The sequence below is a fragment of the Gasterosteus aculeatus genome, chromosome 5, assembly GCF_964276395.1.
Source record: "Gasterosteus aculeatus chromosome 5, fGasAcu3.hap1.1, whole genome shotgun sequence".
NCBI lineage: Eukaryota > Metazoa > Chordata > Actinopteri > Perciformes > Gasterosteidae > Gasterosteus > Gasterosteus aculeatus.
Genome location: NC_135692.1, coordinates 1,667,010 through 1,684,509, shown reverse-complemented (window position 1 = coordinate 1,684,509; position 17,500 = coordinate 1,667,010). Strand labels below are relative to the sequence as shown.

The following is a 17,500-nucleotide window of genomic DNA, read 5'->3' as shown; positions in this document are numbered from 1 at the left end:
AATTTGGAGTTTCAAAGTGGGACTGCACACGTTAAGGTATGAATATCAAAAAATGACTCTGCGGTGGGACCAGAAAGCTCTACAGTCAACTTCGTTGCTCGAACCTGCGCGGGGAGACCCCAATGGATTTCTAGTCCATCGCCTTAACCTCTCGGCCACAACAACGCATAAAAACTGGATAAATTGACTTTTGCCAATATCAGACACTGGCTAAGTGGCGTATATAAAGACTGCCATGTGAATAATTCTGGAACACACATAATAAGGTAAGGGTGTGGTTTTTACTTGGTAAATTACCGTTGGTGCTTTTTTTCCTTGTTGGACGGTATATTTGATGGCTCCTCTTATCATGACATTTCCCCACGACTTACCTGAAACACTTATTAAATTTGCGCATAATATCTAATGGAGATGCCGGGGATTGAACCCAGGACCTCATACATGCTAAGCATGCGCTCTACCACTGAGCTACATCCCCTGCACAAATTACAAAAATTACTTTGTTTTTGCGTATATAAAGGAAGAAGTGTGAGAAAAAAACAATGAATGGAGACGTTTCCAAGGGAAAACCTACTATGACTGGCAAAAAGCTAACTTGGGAAGACTGAATGCATCACTTTAAATAAAAATCCTTGTGAATTTGGAGTTTCAAAGTGGGACACGTTAAGGTATGAATATCAAAAAATGACTCTGCGGTGGGACCAGAAAGCTCTACAGTCAACTTCGTTGCTGGCAGGACTCGAACCTGCGCGGGGAGACCCCAATGGATTTCTAGTCCATCGCCTTAACCTCTCGGCCACAACAACACATAAAAACTAAAAGTAAATTGAATTTTGCTAATATCAGACACTGGCTAAGTGGCTTATATAAAGACTGCCGTGTGAATAATTCTGGAACACACATAATAAGGTAAGGGTGTGGTTTTTACTTGGTAAATTACCGTTGGTGCTTTTTTCCCTTGTTGGACGGTATATTTGATGGCTCCTCTTATCATGACATTTCCCCACGACTTACCTGAAAACCTTTTAAATTTGCGCATAATGTCTAATGGAGATGCTGGGGATTGAACCCAGGACCTCATACATGCAAAGCATGCGCTCTACCACTGAGCTACATCCCCTGCACAAATTCCAAAAATTACTTTGTTTTTGCGTATATAAAGGAAGAAGTGTGAGAAAAAAACAATGAATGGAGACGTTTCCAAGGGAAAACCTACTATGACTGGCAAAAAGCTAACTTGGGAAGACTGAATGCATCACTTTAAATAAAAATCCTTGTGAATTTGGAGTTTCAAAGTGGGACTGCACACGTTAAGGTATGAATATCAAAGAATGACTCTGCGGTGGGACCAGAAAGCTCTACAGTCAACTTCGTTGCTCGAACCTGCGCGGGGAGACCCCAATGGATTTCTAGTCCATCGCCTTAACCTCTCGGCCACAACAACGCATAAAAACTGGATAAATTGACTTTTGCCAATATCAGACACTGGCTAAGTGGCGTATATAAAGACTGCCATGTGAATAATTCTGGAACACACATAATAAGGTAAGGGTGTGGTTTTTACTTGGTATATTACCGTTGGTGCTTTTTTTCCTTGTTGGACGGTATATTTGATGGCTCCTCTTATCATGACCTTTCCCCACGACTTACCTGAAACACTTATTAAATTTGCGCATAATATCTAATGGAGATGCCGGGGATTGAACCCAGGACCTCATACATGCTAAGCATGCGCTCTACCACTGAGCTACATCCCCTGCACAAATTACAAAAATTACTTTGTTTTTGCGTATATAAAGGAAGAAGTGTGAGAAAAAAACAATGAATGGAGACGTTTCCAAGGGAAAACCTACTATGACTGGCAAAAAGCTAACTTGGGAAGACTGAATGCATCACTTTAAATAAAAATCCTTGTGAATTTGGAGTTTCAAAGTGGGACACGTTAAGGTATGAATATCAAAAAATGACTCTGCGGTGGGACCAGAAAGCTCTACAGTCAACTTCGTTGCTGGCAGGACTCGAACCTGCGCGGGGAGACCCCAATGGATTTCTAGTCCATCGCCTTAACCTCTCGGCCACAACAACACATAAAAACTAAAAGTAAATTGAATTTTGCTAATATCAGACACTGGCTAAGTGGCTTATATAAAGACTGCCGTGTGAATAATTCTGGAACACACATAATAAGGTAAGGGTGTGGTTTTTACTTGGTAAATTACCGTTGGTGCTTTTTTCCCTTGTTGGACGGTATATTTGATGGCTCCTCTTATCATGACATTTCCCCACGACTTACCTGAAAACCTTTTAAATTTGCGCATAATGTCTAATGGAGATGCTGGGGATTGAACCCAGGACCTCATACATGCAAAGCATGCGCTCTACCACTGAGCTACATCCCCTGCACAAATTCCAAAAATTACTTTGTTTTTGCGTATATAAAGGAAGAAGTGTGAGAAAAAAACAATGAATGGAGACGTTTCCAAGGGAAAACCTACTATGACTGGCAAAAAGCTAACTTGGGAAGACTGAATGCATCACTTTAAATAAAAATCCTTGTGAATTTGGAGTTTCAAAGTGGGACTGCACACGTTAAGGTATGAATATCAAAGAATGACTCTGCGGTGGGACCAGAAAGCTCTACAGTCAACTTCGTTGCTGGCAGGACTCGAACCTGCGCGGGGAGACCCCAATGGATTTCTAGTCCATCGCCTTAACGTCTCGGCCACAACAACACATGAAAACTAAAAATAAATTGAATTTAGCTAATATCAGACACTGGCTAAGTGGCTTATACAAAGACTGCCATGTGAATAATTCTGGAAGTGGCGTATATAAAGACTGCCATGTGAATAATTCTGGAACACACATAATAAGGTAAGGGTGTGGTTTTTACTTGGTAAATTACCGTTGGTGCTTTTTTCCCTTGTTGGACGGTATATTTGATGGCTCCTCTTATCATGACATTTCCCCACGACTTACCTGAAAACCTTTTAAATTTGCGCATAATATCTAATGGAGATGCCGGGGATTGAACCCAGGACCTCATACATGCTAAGCATGCGCTCTACCACTGAGCTACATCCCCTGCACAAATTCCAAATATTACTTTGTTTTTTCGTATATAAAGGAAGAAGTGTGAGAAAAAAACAATGAATGGAGACGTTTCCAAGGGAAAACCTACTATGACTGGCAAAAAGCTAACTTGGGAAGACTGAATGCATCACTTTAAATAAAAATCCTTGTGAATTTGGAGTTTCAAAGTGGGACTGCACACGTTAAGGTATGAATATCAAAAAATGACTCTGCGGTGGGACCAGAAAGCTCTACAGTCAACTTCGTTGCTGGCAGGACTCGAACCTGCGCGGGGAGACCCCAATGGATTTCTAGTCCATCGCCTTAACCTCTCGGCCACAACAACACATAAAAACTAAAAATAAATTGAATTTTGCTAATATCAGACACTGGCTAAGTGGCTTATACAAAGACTGCCATGTGAATAATTCTTGAAGTGAATACAAGGGAAAACCTACTATGACTGGCAAAAAGCTAACTTGGGAAGACTGAATGCATCACTTTAAATAAAAATCCTTGTGAATTTGGAGTTTCAAAGTGGGACTGCACACGTTAAGGTATGAATATCAAAAAATGACTCTGCGGTGGGACCAGAAAGCTCTACAGTCAACTTCGTTGCTGGCAGGACTCGAACCTGCGCGGGGAGACCCCAATGGATTTCTAGTCCATCGCCTTAACCTCTCGGCCACAAAAACGCATAAAAACTGGATAAATTGACTTTTGCCAATATCAGACACTGGCTAAGTGGCGTATATAAAGACTGCCATGTGAATAATTCTGGAACACACATAATAAGGTAAGGGTGTGGTTTTTACTTGGTAAATTACCGTTGGTGCTTTTTTTCCTTGTTGGACGGTATATTTGATGGCTCCTCTTATCATGACATTTCCCCACGACTTACCTGAAACACTTATTAAATTTGCGCATAATATCTAATGGAGATGCTGGGGATTGAACCCAGGACCTCATACATGCAAAGCATGCGCTCTACCACTGAGCTACATCCCCTGCACAACTGCCAAAAATTACTTTGTTTTCTCGTATATAAAGGAAGAAGTGTGAGTAGTAAAACAATGAATGGAGACGTTTCCAAGGGAAAACCTAACTAAGAAAACCTAAGAAAAGCTAACTTGGGAAGACTGAATGCATCACTTTAAATAAAAATCCTTGTGAATTTGGAGTTTCAAAGTGGGACTGCACACGTTAAGGTATGAATATCAAAAAATGACTCTGCGGTGGGACCAGAAAGCTCTACAGTCAACTTCGTTGCTGGCAGGACTCGAACCTGCGCGGGGAGACCCCAATGGATTTCTAGTCCATCGCCTTAACCTCTCGGCCACAACAACGCATATATACTGGATAAATTGACTTTTGCCAATATCAGACACTGGCTAAGTGGCGTATATAAAGACTGCCATGTGAATAATTCTGGAACACACATAATAAGGTAAGGGTGTGGTTTTTACTTGCTAAATTACCGTTGGTGCTTTTTTTCCTTGTTGGACGGTATATTTGATGGCTCCTCTTATCATGACATTTCCCCACGACTTACCTGAAACACTTATTAAATTTGCGCATAATATCTAATGGAGATGCCTGGGATTGAACCCAGGACCTCATACATGCTAAGCATGCGCTCTACCACTGAGCTACATCCCCTGCACAAATTCCAAAAATTACTTTGTTTTTGCGTATATAAAGGAAGAAGTGTGAGAAAAAAACAATGAATGGAGACGTTTCCAAGGGAAAACCTACTATGACTGGCAAAAAGCTAACTTGGGAAGACTGAATGCATCACTTTAAATAAAAATCCTTGTGAATTTGGAGTTTCAAAGTGGGACACGTTAAGGTATGAATATCAAAAAATGACTCTGCGGTGGGACCAGAAAGCTCTACAGTCAACTTCGTTGCTGGCAGGACTCGAACCTGCGCGGGGAGACCCCAATGGATTTCTAGTCCATCGCCTTAACCTCTCGGCCACAACAACACATAAAAACTAAAAGTAAATTGAATTTTGCTAATATCAGACACTGGCTAAGTGGCTTATATAAAGACTGCCGTGTGAATAATTCTGGAACACACATAATAAGGTAAGGGTGTGGTTTTTACTTGGTAAATTACCGTTGGTGCTTTTTTCCCTTGTTGGACGGTATATTTGATGGCTCCTCTTATCATGACATTTCCCCACGACTTACCTGAAAACCTTTTAAATTTGCGCATAATATCTAATGGAGATGCCGGGGATTGAACCCAGGACCTCATACATGCTAAGCATGCGCTCTACCACTGAGCTACATCCCCTGCACAAATTCCAAAAATTACTTTGTTTTTGCGTATATAAAGGAAGAAGTGTGAGAAAAAAACAATGAATGGAGACGTTTCCAAGGGAAAACCTACTATGACTGGCAAAAAGCTAACTTGGGAAGACTGAATGCATCACTTTAAATAAAAATCCTTGTGAATTTGGAGTTTCAAAGTGGGACTGCACACGTTAAGGTATGAATATGAAAAAATGACTCTGCGGTGGGACCAGAAAGCTCTACAGTCAACTTCGTTGCTGGCAGGACTCGAACCTGCGCGGGGAGACCCCAATGGATTTCTAGTCCATCGCCTTAACCTCTCGGCCACAACAACACATAAAAACTAAAAATAAATTGAATTTTGCTAATATCAGACACTGGCTAAGTGGCTTATACAAAGACTGCCATGTGAATAATTCTGGAAGTGGCGTATATAAAGACTGCCATGTGAATAATTCTGGAACACACATAATAAGGTAAGGGTGTGGTTTTTACTTGGTAAATTACCGTTGGTGCTTTTTTTCCTTGTTGGACGGTATATTTGATGGCTCCTCTTATCATGACATTTCCCCACGACTTACCTGAAACACTTATTAAATTTGTGCATAATATCTAATGGAGATGCTGGGGATTGAACCCAGGACCTCATACATGCAAAGCATGCGCTCTACCACTGAGCTGCATCCCCTGCACAACTGCCAAAAATTATTTTGTTTTCTCGTATATAAAGGAAGAAGTGTGAGTAAAAAACAATGAATGGAGACGTTTCCAAGGGAAAACCTAACTAAGAAAACCTAAGAAAAGCTAACTTGGGAAGACTGAATGCATCACTTTAAATAAAAATCCTTGTGAATTTGGAGTTTCAAAGTGGGACACGTTGAGGTATGAATATCAAAAAATCACTCTGCGGTGGGACCAGAAAGCTCTACAGTCAACTTCGTTGCTGGCAGGACTCGAACCTGCGCGGGGAGACCCCAATGGATTTCTAGTCCATCGCCTTAACCTCTCGGCCACAACAACACATAAAAACTAAAAGTAAATTGAATTTTGCTAATATCAGACACTGGCTAAGTGGCGTATATAAAGACTGCCGTGTGAATAATTCTGGAACACACATAATAAGGTAAGGGTGTGGTTTTTACTTGGTAAATTACCGTTGGTGCTTTTTTCCCTTGTTGGACGGTATATTTGATGGCTCCTCTTATCATGACATTTCCCCACGACTTACCTGAAAACCTTTTAAAATTGCGCATAATGTCTAATGGAACACACATAATAAGGTAAGGGTGTGGTTTTTACTTGGTAAATTACCGTTGGTGCTTTTTTCCCTTGTTGGACGGTATATTTGATGGCTCCTCTTATCATGACATTTCCCCACGACTTACCTGAAAACCTTTTAAAATTGCGCATAATGTCTAATGGAGTCCTGGGGATTCAACCCAGGACCTCATACATGCAAAGCATGCGCTCTACCACTGAGCTACATCCCCTGCACAAATTCCAAAAATTACTTTGTTTTTGCGTATATAAAGGAAGAAGTGTGAGAAAAAAACAATGAATGGAGACGTTTCCAAGGGAAAACCTACTATGACTGGCAAAAAGCTAACTTAGGAAGACTGAATGCATCACTTTAAATAAAAATCCTTGTGAATTTGGAGTTTCAAAGTGGGACTGCACACGTTAAGGTATGAATATCAAAAAATGACTCTGCGTTGGGACCAGAAAGCTCTACAGTCAACTTCGTTGCTGGCAGGACTCGAACCTGCGCGGGGAGACCCCAATGGATTTCTAGTCCATCGCCTTAACCTCTCGGCCACAACAACACATAAAAACTAAAAATAAATTGAATTTTGCTAATATCAGACACTGGCTAAGTGGCTTATACAAAGACTGCCATGTGAATAATTCTGGAAGTGGCGTATATAAAGACTGCCATGTGAATAATTCTGGAACACACATAATAAGGTAAGGGTGTGGTTTTTACTTGCTAAATTACCGTTGGTGCTTTTTTCCCTTGTTGGACGGTATATTTGATGGCTCCTCTTATCATGACATTTCCCAACGACTTACCTGAAAACCTTTTAAATTTGCGCATAATATCTAATGGAGATGCCGGGGATTGAACCCAGGACCTCATACATGCTAAGCATGCGCTCTACCACTGAGCTACATCCCCTGCACAAATTCCAAAAATTACTTTGTTTTTGCGTATATAAAGGAAGAAGTGTGAGAAAAAAACAATGAATGGAGACGTTTCCAAGGGAAAACCTACTATGACTGGCACAAAGCTAACTTGGGAAGACTGAATGCATCACTTTAAATAAAAATCCTTGTGAATTTGGAGTTTCAAAGTGGGACTGCACACGTTAAGGTATGAATATCAAAAAATGACTCTGCGGTGGGACCAGAAAGCTCTACAGTCTACTTCGTTGCTGGCAGGACTCGAACCTGCGCGGGGAGACCCCAATGGATTTCTAGTCCATCGCCTTAACCTCTCGGCCACAACAACGGATAAAAACTGGATGAATTGACTTTTGCCAATATCAGACACTGGCTAAGTGGCTTATACAAAGACTGCCATGTGAATAATTCTGGAAGTGGCGTATATAAAGACTGCCATGTGAATAATTCTGGAACACACATAATAAGGTAAGGGTGTGGTTTTTACTTGCTAAATTACCGTTGGTGCTTTTTTCCCTTGTTGGACGGTATATTTGATGGCTCCTCTTATCATGACATTTCCCCACGACTTACCTGAAACACTTATTAAATTTGCGCATAATATCTAATGGAGATGCCGGGGATTGAACCCAGGACCTCATACATGCTAAGCATGCGCTCTACCACTGAGCTACATCCCCTGCACAAATTCCAAAAATTACTTTGTTTTTGCGTATATAAAGGAAGAAGTGTGAGAAAAAAACAATGAATGGAGACGTTTCCAAGGGAAAACCTAATATGACTGGCAAAAAGCTAACTTGGGAAGACTGAATGCATCACTTTAAATAAAAATCCTTGTGAATTTGGAGTTTCAAAGTGGGACTGCACACGTTAAGGTATGAATATCAAAAAATGACTCTGCGGTAGGACCAGAAAGCTCTACAGTCAACTTCGTTGCTGGCAGGACTCGAACCTGCGCGGGGAGACCCCAATGGATTTCTAGTCCATCGCCTTAACCTCTCGGCCACAACAACGGATAAAAACTGGATAAATTGACTTTTGCCAATATCAGACACTGGCTAAGTGGCTTATACAAAGACTGCCATGTGAATAATTCTGGAAGTGGCGTATATAAAGACTGCCATGTGAATAATTCTGGAACACACATAATAAGGTAAGGGTGTGGTTTTTACTTGGTAAATTACCGTTGGTGCTTTTTTTCCTTGTTGGACGGTATATTTGATGGCTCCTCTTATCATGACATTTCCCCACGACTTACCTGAAACACTTATTAAATTTGCGCATAATATCTAATGGAGATGCTGGGGATTGAACCCAGGACCTCATACATGCAAAGCATGCGCTCTACCACTGAGCTACATCCCCTGCACAACTGCCAAAAATTACTTTGTTTTCTCATATATAAAGGAAGAAGTGTGAGTAAAAAACAATGAATGGAGACGTTTCCAAGGGAAAACCTAACTAAGAAAACCTAAGAAAAGCTAACTTGGGAAGACTGAATGCATCACTTTAAATAAAAATCCTTGTGAATTTGGAGTTTCAAAGTGGGACTGCACACGTTAAGGTATGAATATCAAAAAATGACTCTGCGGTGGGACCAGAAAGCTCTACAGTCAACTTCGTTGCTGGCAGGACTCGAACCTGCGCGGGGAGACCCCAATGGATTTCTAGTCCATCGCCTTAACCTCTCGGCCACAACAACGCATAAAAACTGGATAAATTGACTTTTGCCAATATCAGACACTGGCTAAGTGGCGTATATAAAGACTGCCATGTGAATAATTCTGGAACACACATAATAAGGTAAGGGTGTGGTTTTTACTTGGTAAATTACCGTTGGTGCTTTTTTTCCTTGTTGGACGGTATATTTGATGGCTCCTCTTATCATGACATTTCCCCACGACTTACCTGAAACACTTATTAAATTTGCGCATAATATCTAATGGAGATGCTGGGGATTGAACCCAGGACCTCATACATGCAAAGCATGCGCTCTACCACTGAGCTACATCCCCTTCACAACTGCCAAAAATTACTTTGTTTTCGCGTATATAAAGGAAGAAGTGTGAGTAAAAAACAATGAATGGAGACGTTTCCAAGGGAAAACCTAACTAAGAAAACCTAAGAAAAGCTAACTTGGGAAGACTGAATGCATCACTTTAAATAAAAATCCTTGTGAATTTGGAGTTTAAAAGTGGGACTGCACACGTTAAGGTATGAATATCAAAAAATGACTCTGCAGTGGGACCAGAAAGCTCTACAGTCAACTTCGTTGCTGGCAGGACTCGAACCTGCGCGGGGAGACCCCAATGGATTTCTAGTCCATCGCCTTAACCTCTCGGCCACAACAACGGATAAAAACTGGATGAATTGACTTTTGCCAATATCAGACACTGGCTAAGTGGCGTATATAAAGACTGCCATGTGAATAATTCTGGAACACACATAATAAGGTAAGGGTGTGGTTTTTACTTGGTAAATTACCGTTGGTGCTTTTTTCCCTTGTTGGACGGTATATTTGATGGCTCCTCTTATCATGACATTTCCCCACGACTTACCTGAAAACCTTTTAAATTTGCGCATAATATCTAATGGAGATGCCGGGGATTGAACCCAGGACCTCATACATGCTAAGCATGCGCTCTACCACTGAGCTACATCCCCTGCACAAATTCCAAAAATTACTTTGTTTTTGCGTATATAAAGGAAGAAGTGTGAGAAAAAAACAATGAATGGAGACGTTTCCAAGGGAAAACCTACTATGACTGGCAAAAAGCTAACTTGGGAAGACTGAATGCATCACTTTAAATAAAAATCCTTGTGAATTTGGAGTTTCAAAGTGGGACACGTTAAGGTATGAATATCAAAAAATGACTCTGCGGTGGGACCAGAAAGCTCTACAGTCAACTTCGTTGCTGGCAGGACTCGAACCTGCGCGGGGAGACCCCAATGGATTTCTAGTCCATCGCCTTAACCTCTCGGCCACAACAACACATAAAAACTAAAAGTAAATTGAATTTTGCTAATATCAGACACTGGCTAAGTGGCTTATATAAAGACTGCCGTGTGAATAATTCTGGAACACACATAATAAGGTAAGGGTGTGGTTTTTACTTGGTAAATTACCGTTGGTGCTTTTTTCCCTTGTTGGACGGTATATTTGATGGCTCCTCTTATCATGACATTTCCCCACGACTTACCTGAAAACCTTTTAAATTTGCGCATAATGTCTAATGGAGATGCTGGGGATTGAACCCAGGACCTCATACATGCAAAGCATGCGCTCTACCACTGAGCTACATCCCCTGCACAAATTCCAAAAATTACTTTGTTTTTGCGTATATAAAGGAAGAAGTGTGAGAAAAAAACAATGAATGGAGACGTTTCCAAGGGAAAACCTACTATGACTGGCAAAAAGCTAACTTGGGAAGACTGAATGCATCACTTTAAATAAAAATCCTTGTGAATTTGGAGTTTCAAAGTGGGACTGCACACGTTAAGGTATGAATATCAAAGAATGACTCTGCGGTGGGACCAGAAAGCTCTACAGTCAACTTCGTTGCTGGCAGGACTCGAACCTGCGCGGGGAGACCCCAATGGATTTCTAGTCCATCGCCTTAACGTCTCGGCCACAACAACACATGAAAACTAAAAATAAATTGAATTTAGCTAATATCAGACACTGGCTAAGTGGCTTATACAAAGACTGCCATGTGAATAATTCTGGAAGTGGCGTATATAAAGACTGCCATGTGAATAATTCTGGAACACACATAATAAGGTAAGGGTGTGGTTTTTACTTGGTAAATTACCGTTGGTGCTTTTTTCCCTTGTTGGACGGTATATTTGATGGCTCCTCTTATCATGACATTTCCCCACGACTTACCTGAAAACCTTTTAAATTTGCGCAAATTATCTAATGGAGATGCCGGGGATTGAACCCAGGACCTCATACATGCTAAGCATGCGCTCTACCACTGAGCTACATCCCCTGCACAAATTCCAAAAATTACTTTGTTTTTGCGTATATAAAGGAAGAAGTGTGAGAAAAAAACAATGAATGGAGACGTTTCCAAGGGAAAACCTAATATGACTGGCAAAAAGCTAACTTGGGAAGACTGAATGCATCACTTTAAATAAAAATCCTTGTGAATTTGGAGTTTCAAAGTGGGACTGCACACGTTAAGGTATGAATATCAAAAAATGACTCTGCGGTAGGACCAGAAAGCTCTACAGTCAACTTCGTTGCTGGCAGGACTCGAACCTGCGCGGGGAGACCCCAATGGATTTCTAGTCCATCGCCTTAACCTCTCGGCCACAACAACGGATAAAAACTGGATAAATTGACTTTTGCCAATATCAGACACTGGCTAAGTGGCTTATACAAAGACTGCCATGTGAATAATTCTGGAAGTGGCGTATATAAAGACTGCCATGTGAATAATTCTGGAACACACATAATAAGGTAAGGGTGTGGTTTTTACTTGGTAAATTACCGTTGGTGCTTTTTTTCCTTGTTGGACGGTATATTTGATGGCTCCTCTTATCATGACATTTCCCCACGACTTACCTGAAACACTTATTAAATTTGCGCATAATATCTAATGGAGATGCTGGGGATTGAACCCAGGACCTCATACATGCAAAGCATGCGCTCTACCACTGAGCTACATCCCCTGCACAACTGCCAAAAATTACTTTGTTTTCTCATATATAAAGGAAGAAGTGTGAGTAAAAAACAATGAATGGAGACGTTTCCAAGGGAAAACCTAACTAAGAAAACCTAAGAAAAGCTAACTTGGGAAGACTGAATGCATCACTTTAAATAAAAATCCTTGTGAATTTGGAGTTTCAAAGTGGGACTGCACACGTTAAGGTATGAATATCAAAAAATGACTCTGCGGTGGGACCAGAAAGCTCTACAGTCAACTTCGTTGCTGGCAGGACTCGAACCTGCGCGGGGAGACCCCAATGGATTTCTAGTCCATCGCCTTAACCTCTCGGCCACAACAACGCATAAAAACTGGATAAATTGACTTTTGCCAATATCAGACACTGGCTAAGTGGCGTATATAAAGACTGCCATGTGAATAATTCTGGAACACACATAATAAGGTAAGGGTGTGGTTTTTACTTGGTAAATTACCGTTGGTGCTTTTTTTCCTTGTTGGACGGTATATTTGATGGCTCCTCTTATCATGACATTTCCCCACGACTTACCTGAAACACTTATTAAATTTGCGCATAATATCTAATGGAGATGCTGGGGATTGAACCCAGGACCTCATACATGCAAAGCATGCGCTCTACCACTGAGCTACATCCCCTTCACAACTGCCAAAAATTACTTTGTTTTCGCGTATATAAAGGAAGAAGTGTGAGTAAAAAACAATGAATGGAGACGTTTCCAAGGGAAAACCTAACTAAGAAAACCTAAGAAAAGCTAACTTGGGAAGACTGAATGCATCACTTTAAATAAAAATCCTTGTGAATTTGGAGTTTAAAAGTGGGACTGCACACGTTAAGGTATGAATATCAAAAAATGACTCTGCAGTGGGACCAGAAAGCTCTACAGTCAACTTCGTTGCTGGCAGGACTCGAACCTGCGCGGGGAGACCCCAATGGATTTCTAGTCCATCGCCTTAACCTCTCGGCCACAACAACACATAAAAACTAAAAGTAAATTGAATTTTGCTAATATCAGACACTGGCTAAGTGGCTTATATAAAGACTGCCGTGTGAATAATTCTGGAACACACATAATAAGGTAAGGGTGTGGTTTTTACTTGGTAAATTACCGTTGGTGCTTTTTTCCCTTGTTGGACGGTATATTTGATGGCTCCTCTTATCATGACATTTCCCCACGACTTACCTGAAAACCTTTTAAATTTGCGCATAATGTCTAATGGAGATGCTGGGGATTGAACCCAGGACCTCATACATGCAAAGCATGCGCTCTACCACTGAGCTACATCCCCTGCACAAATTCCAAAAATTACTTTGTTTTTGCGTATATAAAGGAAGAAGTGTGAGAAAAAAACAATGAATGGAGACGTTTCCAAGGGAAAACCTACTATGACTGGCAAAAAGCTAACTTGGGAAGACTGAATGCATCACTTTAAATAAAAATCCTTGTGAATTTGGAGTTTCAAAGTGGGACACGTTAAGGTATGAATATCAAAAAATGACTCTGCGGTGGGACCAGAAAGCTCTACAGTCAACTTCGTTGCTGGCAGGACTCGAACCTGCGCGGGGAGACCCCAATGGATTTCTAGTCCATCGCCTTAACCTCTCGGCCACAACAACACATAAAAACTAAAAGTAAATTGAATTTTGCTAATATCAGACACTGGCTAAGTGGCTTATATAAAGACTGCCGTGTGAATAATTCTGGAACACACATAATAAGGTAAGGGTGTGGTTTTTACTTGGTAAATTACCGTTGGTGCTTTTTTCCCTTGTTGGACGGTATATTTGATGGCTCCTCTTATCATGACATTTCCCCACGACTTACCTGAAAACCTTTTAAATTTGCGCATAATGTCTAATGGAGATGCTGGGGATTGAACCCAGGACCTCATACATGCAAAGCATGCGCTCTACCACTGAGCTACATCCCCTGCACAAATTCCAAAAATTACTTTGTTTTTGCGTATATAAAGGAAGAAGTGTGAGAAAAAAACAATGAATGGAGACGTTTCCAAGGGAAAACCTACTATGACTGGCAAAAAGCTAACTTGGGAAGACTGAATGCATCACTTTAAATAAAAATCCTTGTGAATTTGGAGTTTCAAAGTGGGACTGCACACGTTAAGGTATGAATATCAAAGAATGACTCTGCGGTGGGACCAGAAAGCTCTACAGTCAACTTCGTTGCTGGCAGGACTCGAACCTGCGCGGGGAGACCCCAATGGATTTCTAGTCCATCGCCTTAACGTCTCGGCCACAACAACACATGAAAACTAAAAATAAATTGAATTTAGCTAATATCAGACACTGGCTAAGTGGCTTATACAAAGACTGCCATGTGAATAATTCTGGAAGTGGCGTATATAAAGACTGCCATGTGAATAATTCTGGAACACACATAATAAGGTAAGGGTGTGGTTTTTACTTGGTAAATTACCGTTGGTGCTTTTTTCCCTTGTTGGACGGTATATTTGATGGCTCCTCTTATCATGACATTTCCCCACGACTTACCTGAAAACCTTTTAAATTTGCGCAAATTATCTAATGGAGATGCCGGGGATTGAACCCAGGACCTCATACATGCTAAGCATGCGCTCTACCACTGAGCTACATCCCCTGCACAAATTCCAAAAATTACTTTGTTTTTGCGTATATAAAGGAAGAAGTGTGAGAAAAAAACAATGAATGGAGACGTTTCCAAGGGAAAACCTAATATGACTGGCAAAAAGCTAACTTGGGAAGACTGAATGCATCACTTTAAATAAAAATCCTTGTGAATTTGGAGTTTCAAAGTGGGACTGCACACGTTAAGGTATGAATATCAAAAAATGACTCTGCGGTAGGACCAGAAAGCTCTACAGTCAACTTCGTTGCTGGCAGGACTCGAACCTGCGCGGGGAGACCCCAATGGATTTCTAGTCCATCGCCTTAACCTCTCGGCCACAACAACGGATAAAAACTGGATAAATTGACTTTTGCCAATATCAGACACTGGCTAAGTGGCTTATACAAAGACTGCCATGTGAATAATTCTGGAAGTGGCGTATATAAAGACTGCCATGTGAATAATTCTGGAACACACATAATAAGGTAAGGGTGTGGTTTTTACTTGGTAAATTACCGTTGGTGCTTTTTTTCCTTGTTGGACGGTATATTTGATGGCTCCTCTTATCATGACATTTCCCCACGACTTACCTGAAACACTTATTAAATTTGCGCATAATATCTAATGGAGATGCTGGGGATTGAACCCAGGACCTCATACATGCAAAGCATGCGCTCTACCACTGAGCTACATCCCCTGCACAACTGCCAAAAATTACTTTGTTTTCTCATATATAAAGGAAGAAGTGTGAGTAAAAAACAATGAATGGAGACGTTTCCAAGGGAAAACCTAACTAAGAAAACCTAAGAAAAGCTAACTTGGGAAGACTGAATGCATCACTTTAAATAAAAATCCTTGTGAATTTGGAGTTTCAAAGTGGGACTGCACACGTTAAGGTATGAATATCAAAAAATGACTCTGCGGTGGGACCAGAAAGCTCTACAGTCAACTTCGTTGCTGGCAGGACTCGAACCTGCGCGGGGAGACCCCAATGGATTTCTAGTCCATCGCCTTAACCTCTCGGCCACAAAAACGCATAAAAACTGGATAAATTGACTTTTGCCAATATCAGACACTGGCTAAGTGGCGTATATAAAGACTGCCATGTGAATAATTCTGGAACACACATAATAAGGTAAGGGTGTGGTTTTTACTTGGTAAATTACCGTTGGTGCTTTTTTTCCTTGTTGGACGGTATATTTGATGGCTCCTCTTATCATGACATTTCCCCACGACTTACCTGAAACACTTATTAAATTTGCGCATAATATCTAATGGAGATGCTGGGGATTGAACCCAGGACCTCATACATGCAAAGCATGCGCTCTACCACTGAGCTACATCCCCTTCACAACTGCCAAAAATTACTTTGTTTTCGCGTATATAAAGGAAGAAGTGTGAGTAAAAAACAATGAATGGAGACGTTTCCAAGGGAAAACCTAACTAAGAAAACCTAAGAAAAGCTAACTTGGGAAGACTGAATGCATCACTTTAAATAAAAATCCTTGTGAATTTGGAGTTTAAAAGTGGGACTGCACACGTTAAGGTATGAATATCAAAAAATGACTCTGCAGTGGGACCAGAAAGCTCTACAGTCAACTTCGTTGCTGGCAGGACTCGAACCTGCGCGGGGAGACCCCAATGGATTTCTAGTCCATCGCCTTAACCTCTCGGCCACAACAACGGATAAAAACTGGATGAATTGACTTTTGCCAATATCAGACACTGGCTAAGTGGCGTATATAAAGACTGCCATGTGAATAATTCTGGAACACACATAATAAGGTAAGGGTGTGGTTTTTACTTGGTAAATTACCGTTGGTGCTTTTTTCCCTTGTTGGACGGTATATTTGATGGCTCCTCTTATCATGACATTTCCCCACGACTTACCTGAAAACCTTTTAAATTTGCGCATAATATCTAATGGAGATGCCGGGGATTGAACCCAGGACCTCATACATGCTAAGCATGCGCTCTACCACTGAGCTACATCCCCTGCACAAATTCCAAAAATTACTTTGTTTTTGCGTATATAAAGGAAGAAGTGTGAGAAAAAAACAATGAATGGAGACGTTTCCAAGGGAAAACCTACTATGACTGGCAAAAAGCTAACTTGGGAAGACTGAATGCATCACTTTAAATAAAAATCCTTGTGAATTTGGAGTTTCAAAGTGGGACACGTTAAGGTATGAATATCAAAAAATGACTCTGCGGTGGGACCAGAAAGCTCTACAGTCAACTTCGTTGCTGGCAGGACTCGAACCTGCGCGGGGAGACCCCAATGGATTTCTAGTCCATCGCCTTAACCTCTCGGCCACAACAACACATAAAAACTAAAAGTAAATTGAATTTTGCTAATATCAGACACTGGCTAAGTGGCTTATATAAAGACTGCCGTGTGAATAATTCTGGAACACACATAATAAGGTAAGGGTGTGGTTTTTACTTGGTAAATTACCGTTGGTGCTTTTTTCCCTTGTTGGACGGTATATTTGATGGCTCCTCTTATCATGACATTTCCCCACGACTTACCTGAAAACCTTTTAAATTTGCGCATAATGTCTAATGGAGATGCTGGGGATTGAACCCAGGACCTCATACATGCAAAGCATGCGCTCTACCACTGAGCTACATCCCCTGCACAAATTCCAAA

General features: G+C 41.0%; 45 non-coding genes across 45 annotated transcripts; all 45 read right to left on the bottom strand.

The window, feature by feature from the left end:
* Positions 1–406: 406 nt before the first annotated feature.
* On the bottom strand, positions 407–478 carry trnaa-agc (transfer RNA alanine (anticodon AGC)). The gene has a single exon. It is a non-coding gene; the product is annotated as a tRNA-Ala (tRNA).
* Positions 479–724: 246 nt separating this feature from the next.
* trnas-aga (transfer RNA serine (anticodon AGA)) lies at positions 725–806 on the bottom strand. The gene has a single exon. It is a non-coding gene; the product is annotated as a tRNA-Ser (tRNA).
* A 242-nt stretch (positions 807–1,048) lies between these two features.
* trnaa-ugc (transfer RNA alanine (anticodon UGC)) lies at positions 1,049–1,120 on the bottom strand. The gene has a single exon. It is a non-coding gene; the product is annotated as a tRNA-Ala (tRNA).
* Positions 1,121–1,685: 565 nt separating this feature from the next.
* On the bottom strand, positions 1,686–1,757 carry trnaa-agc (transfer RNA alanine (anticodon AGC)). The gene has a single exon. It is a non-coding gene; the product is annotated as a tRNA-Ala (tRNA).
* Positions 1,758–2,003: 246 nt separating this feature from the next.
* On the bottom strand, positions 2,004–2,085 carry trnas-aga (transfer RNA serine (anticodon AGA)). Its single transcript has one exon. It is a non-coding gene; the product is annotated as a tRNA-Ser (tRNA).
* A 242-nt stretch (positions 2,086–2,327) lies between these two features.
* Positions 2,328–2,399, bottom strand: trnaa-ugc (transfer RNA alanine (anticodon UGC)). Its single transcript has one exon. It is a non-coding gene; the product is annotated as a tRNA-Ala (tRNA).
* Positions 2,400–3,013: 614 nt separating this feature from the next.
* On the bottom strand, positions 3,014–3,085 carry trnaa-agc (transfer RNA alanine (anticodon AGC)). Its single transcript has one exon. It is a non-coding gene; the product is annotated as a tRNA-Ala (tRNA).
* Positions 3,086–3,336: 251 nt separating this feature from the next.
* On the bottom strand, positions 3,337–3,418 carry trnas-aga (transfer RNA serine (anticodon AGA)). Its single transcript has one exon. It is a non-coding gene; the product is annotated as a tRNA-Ser (tRNA).
* A 590-nt stretch (positions 3,419–4,008) lies between these two features.
* Positions 4,009–4,080, bottom strand: trnaa-ugc (transfer RNA alanine (anticodon UGC)). The gene has a single exon. It is a non-coding gene; the product is annotated as a tRNA-Ala (tRNA).
* Positions 4,081–4,336: 256 nt separating this feature from the next.
* On the bottom strand, positions 4,337–4,418 carry trnas-aga (transfer RNA serine (anticodon AGA)). Its single transcript has one exon. It is a non-coding gene; the product is annotated as a tRNA-Ser (tRNA).
* Positions 4,419–4,659: 241 nt separating this feature from the next.
* trnaa-agc (transfer RNA alanine (anticodon AGC)) lies at positions 4,660–4,731 on the bottom strand. The gene has a single exon. It is a non-coding gene; the product is annotated as a tRNA-Ala (tRNA).
* A 246-nt stretch (positions 4,732–4,977) lies between these two features.
* Positions 4,978–5,059, bottom strand: trnas-aga (transfer RNA serine (anticodon AGA)). The gene has a single exon. It is a non-coding gene; the product is annotated as a tRNA-Ser (tRNA).
* Positions 5,060–5,301: 242 nt separating this feature from the next.
* trnaa-agc (transfer RNA alanine (anticodon AGC)) lies at positions 5,302–5,373 on the bottom strand. The gene has a single exon. It is a non-coding gene; the product is annotated as a tRNA-Ala (tRNA).
* Positions 5,374–5,624: 251 nt separating this feature from the next.
* Positions 5,625–5,706, bottom strand: trnas-aga (transfer RNA serine (anticodon AGA)). The gene has a single exon. It is a non-coding gene; the product is annotated as a tRNA-Ser (tRNA).
* Positions 5,707–5,988: 282 nt separating this feature from the next.
* Positions 5,989–6,060, bottom strand: trnaa-ugc (transfer RNA alanine (anticodon UGC)). The gene has a single exon. It is a non-coding gene; the product is annotated as a tRNA-Ala (tRNA).
* A 250-nt stretch (positions 6,061–6,310) lies between these two features.
* Positions 6,311–6,392, bottom strand: trnas-aga (transfer RNA serine (anticodon AGA)). Its single transcript has one exon. It is a non-coding gene; the product is annotated as a tRNA-Ser (tRNA).
* A 721-nt stretch (positions 6,393–7,113) lies between these two features.
* Positions 7,114–7,195, bottom strand: trnas-aga (transfer RNA serine (anticodon AGA)). Its single transcript has one exon. It is a non-coding gene; the product is annotated as a tRNA-Ser (tRNA).
* Positions 7,196–7,476: 281 nt separating this feature from the next.
* trnaa-agc (transfer RNA alanine (anticodon AGC)) lies at positions 7,477–7,548 on the bottom strand. The gene has a single exon. It is a non-coding gene; the product is annotated as a tRNA-Ala (tRNA).
* A 251-nt stretch (positions 7,549–7,799) lies between these two features.
* trnas-aga (transfer RNA serine (anticodon AGA)) lies at positions 7,800–7,881 on the bottom strand. Its single transcript has one exon. It is a non-coding gene; the product is annotated as a tRNA-Ser (tRNA).
* Positions 7,882–8,161: 280 nt separating this feature from the next.
* On the bottom strand, positions 8,162–8,233 carry trnaa-agc (transfer RNA alanine (anticodon AGC)). The gene has a single exon. It is a non-coding gene; the product is annotated as a tRNA-Ala (tRNA).
* A 251-nt stretch (positions 8,234–8,484) lies between these two features.
* trnas-aga (transfer RNA serine (anticodon AGA)) lies at positions 8,485–8,566 on the bottom strand. Its single transcript has one exon. It is a non-coding gene; the product is annotated as a tRNA-Ser (tRNA).
* Positions 8,567–8,846: 280 nt separating this feature from the next.
* trnaa-ugc (transfer RNA alanine (anticodon UGC)) lies at positions 8,847–8,918 on the bottom strand. Its single transcript has one exon. It is a non-coding gene; the product is annotated as a tRNA-Ala (tRNA).
* Positions 8,919–9,173: 255 nt separating this feature from the next.
* On the bottom strand, positions 9,174–9,255 carry trnas-aga (transfer RNA serine (anticodon AGA)). The gene has a single exon. It is a non-coding gene; the product is annotated as a tRNA-Ser (tRNA).
* Positions 9,256–9,496: 241 nt separating this feature from the next.
* On the bottom strand, positions 9,497–9,568 carry trnaa-ugc (transfer RNA alanine (anticodon UGC)). Its single transcript has one exon. It is a non-coding gene; the product is annotated as a tRNA-Ala (tRNA).
* A 255-nt stretch (positions 9,569–9,823) lies between these two features.
* trnas-aga (transfer RNA serine (anticodon AGA)) lies at positions 9,824–9,905 on the bottom strand. The gene has a single exon. It is a non-coding gene; the product is annotated as a tRNA-Ser (tRNA).
* A 240-nt stretch (positions 9,906–10,145) lies between these two features.
* Positions 10,146–10,217, bottom strand: trnaa-agc (transfer RNA alanine (anticodon AGC)). Its single transcript has one exon. It is a non-coding gene; the product is annotated as a tRNA-Ala (tRNA).
* Positions 10,218–10,463: 246 nt separating this feature from the next.
* On the bottom strand, positions 10,464–10,545 carry trnas-aga (transfer RNA serine (anticodon AGA)). The gene has a single exon. It is a non-coding gene; the product is annotated as a tRNA-Ser (tRNA).
* A 242-nt stretch (positions 10,546–10,787) lies between these two features.
* Positions 10,788–10,859, bottom strand: trnaa-ugc (transfer RNA alanine (anticodon UGC)). The gene has a single exon. It is a non-coding gene; the product is annotated as a tRNA-Ala (tRNA).
* A 614-nt stretch (positions 10,860–11,473) lies between these two features.
* On the bottom strand, positions 11,474–11,545 carry trnaa-agc (transfer RNA alanine (anticodon AGC)). The gene has a single exon. It is a non-coding gene; the product is annotated as a tRNA-Ala (tRNA).
* A 251-nt stretch (positions 11,546–11,796) lies between these two features.
* Positions 11,797–11,878, bottom strand: trnas-aga (transfer RNA serine (anticodon AGA)). The gene has a single exon. It is a non-coding gene; the product is annotated as a tRNA-Ser (tRNA).
* A 280-nt stretch (positions 11,879–12,158) lies between these two features.
* Positions 12,159–12,230, bottom strand: trnaa-ugc (transfer RNA alanine (anticodon UGC)). The gene has a single exon. It is a non-coding gene; the product is annotated as a tRNA-Ala (tRNA).
* A 255-nt stretch (positions 12,231–12,485) lies between these two features.
* Positions 12,486–12,567, bottom strand: trnas-aga (transfer RNA serine (anticodon AGA)). The gene has a single exon. It is a non-coding gene; the product is annotated as a tRNA-Ser (tRNA).
* A 241-nt stretch (positions 12,568–12,808) lies between these two features.
* On the bottom strand, positions 12,809–12,880 carry trnaa-ugc (transfer RNA alanine (anticodon UGC)). Its single transcript has one exon. It is a non-coding gene; the product is annotated as a tRNA-Ala (tRNA).
* A 255-nt stretch (positions 12,881–13,135) lies between these two features.
* On the bottom strand, positions 13,136–13,217 carry trnas-aga (transfer RNA serine (anticodon AGA)). The gene has a single exon. It is a non-coding gene; the product is annotated as a tRNA-Ser (tRNA).
* A 242-nt stretch (positions 13,218–13,459) lies between these two features.
* Positions 13,460–13,531, bottom strand: trnaa-ugc (transfer RNA alanine (anticodon UGC)). Its single transcript has one exon. It is a non-coding gene; the product is annotated as a tRNA-Ala (tRNA).
* A 246-nt stretch (positions 13,532–13,777) lies between these two features.
* On the bottom strand, positions 13,778–13,859 carry trnas-aga (transfer RNA serine (anticodon AGA)). The gene has a single exon. It is a non-coding gene; the product is annotated as a tRNA-Ser (tRNA).
* Positions 13,860–14,101: 242 nt separating this feature from the next.
* Positions 14,102–14,173, bottom strand: trnaa-ugc (transfer RNA alanine (anticodon UGC)). Its single transcript has one exon. It is a non-coding gene; the product is annotated as a tRNA-Ala (tRNA).
* A 614-nt stretch (positions 14,174–14,787) lies between these two features.
* Positions 14,788–14,859, bottom strand: trnaa-agc (transfer RNA alanine (anticodon AGC)). Its single transcript has one exon. It is a non-coding gene; the product is annotated as a tRNA-Ala (tRNA).
* A 251-nt stretch (positions 14,860–15,110) lies between these two features.
* trnas-aga (transfer RNA serine (anticodon AGA)) lies at positions 15,111–15,192 on the bottom strand. Its single transcript has one exon. It is a non-coding gene; the product is annotated as a tRNA-Ser (tRNA).
* A 280-nt stretch (positions 15,193–15,472) lies between these two features.
* On the bottom strand, positions 15,473–15,544 carry trnaa-ugc (transfer RNA alanine (anticodon UGC)). Its single transcript has one exon. It is a non-coding gene; the product is annotated as a tRNA-Ala (tRNA).
* A 578-nt stretch (positions 15,545–16,122) lies between these two features.
* On the bottom strand, positions 16,123–16,194 carry trnaa-ugc (transfer RNA alanine (anticodon UGC)). The gene has a single exon. It is a non-coding gene; the product is annotated as a tRNA-Ala (tRNA).
* A 255-nt stretch (positions 16,195–16,449) lies between these two features.
* trnas-aga (transfer RNA serine (anticodon AGA)) lies at positions 16,450–16,531 on the bottom strand. The gene has a single exon. It is a non-coding gene; the product is annotated as a tRNA-Ser (tRNA).
* Positions 16,532–16,771: 240 nt separating this feature from the next.
* On the bottom strand, positions 16,772–16,843 carry trnaa-agc (transfer RNA alanine (anticodon AGC)). Its single transcript has one exon. It is a non-coding gene; the product is annotated as a tRNA-Ala (tRNA).
* A 246-nt stretch (positions 16,844–17,089) lies between these two features.
* Positions 17,090–17,171, bottom strand: trnas-aga (transfer RNA serine (anticodon AGA)). Its single transcript has one exon. It is a non-coding gene; the product is annotated as a tRNA-Ser (tRNA).
* Positions 17,172–17,413: 242 nt separating this feature from the next.
* Positions 17,414–17,485, bottom strand: trnaa-ugc (transfer RNA alanine (anticodon UGC)). The gene has a single exon. It is a non-coding gene; the product is annotated as a tRNA-Ala (tRNA).
* Between the last annotated feature and the right edge of the window lie 15 nt (positions 17,486–17,500).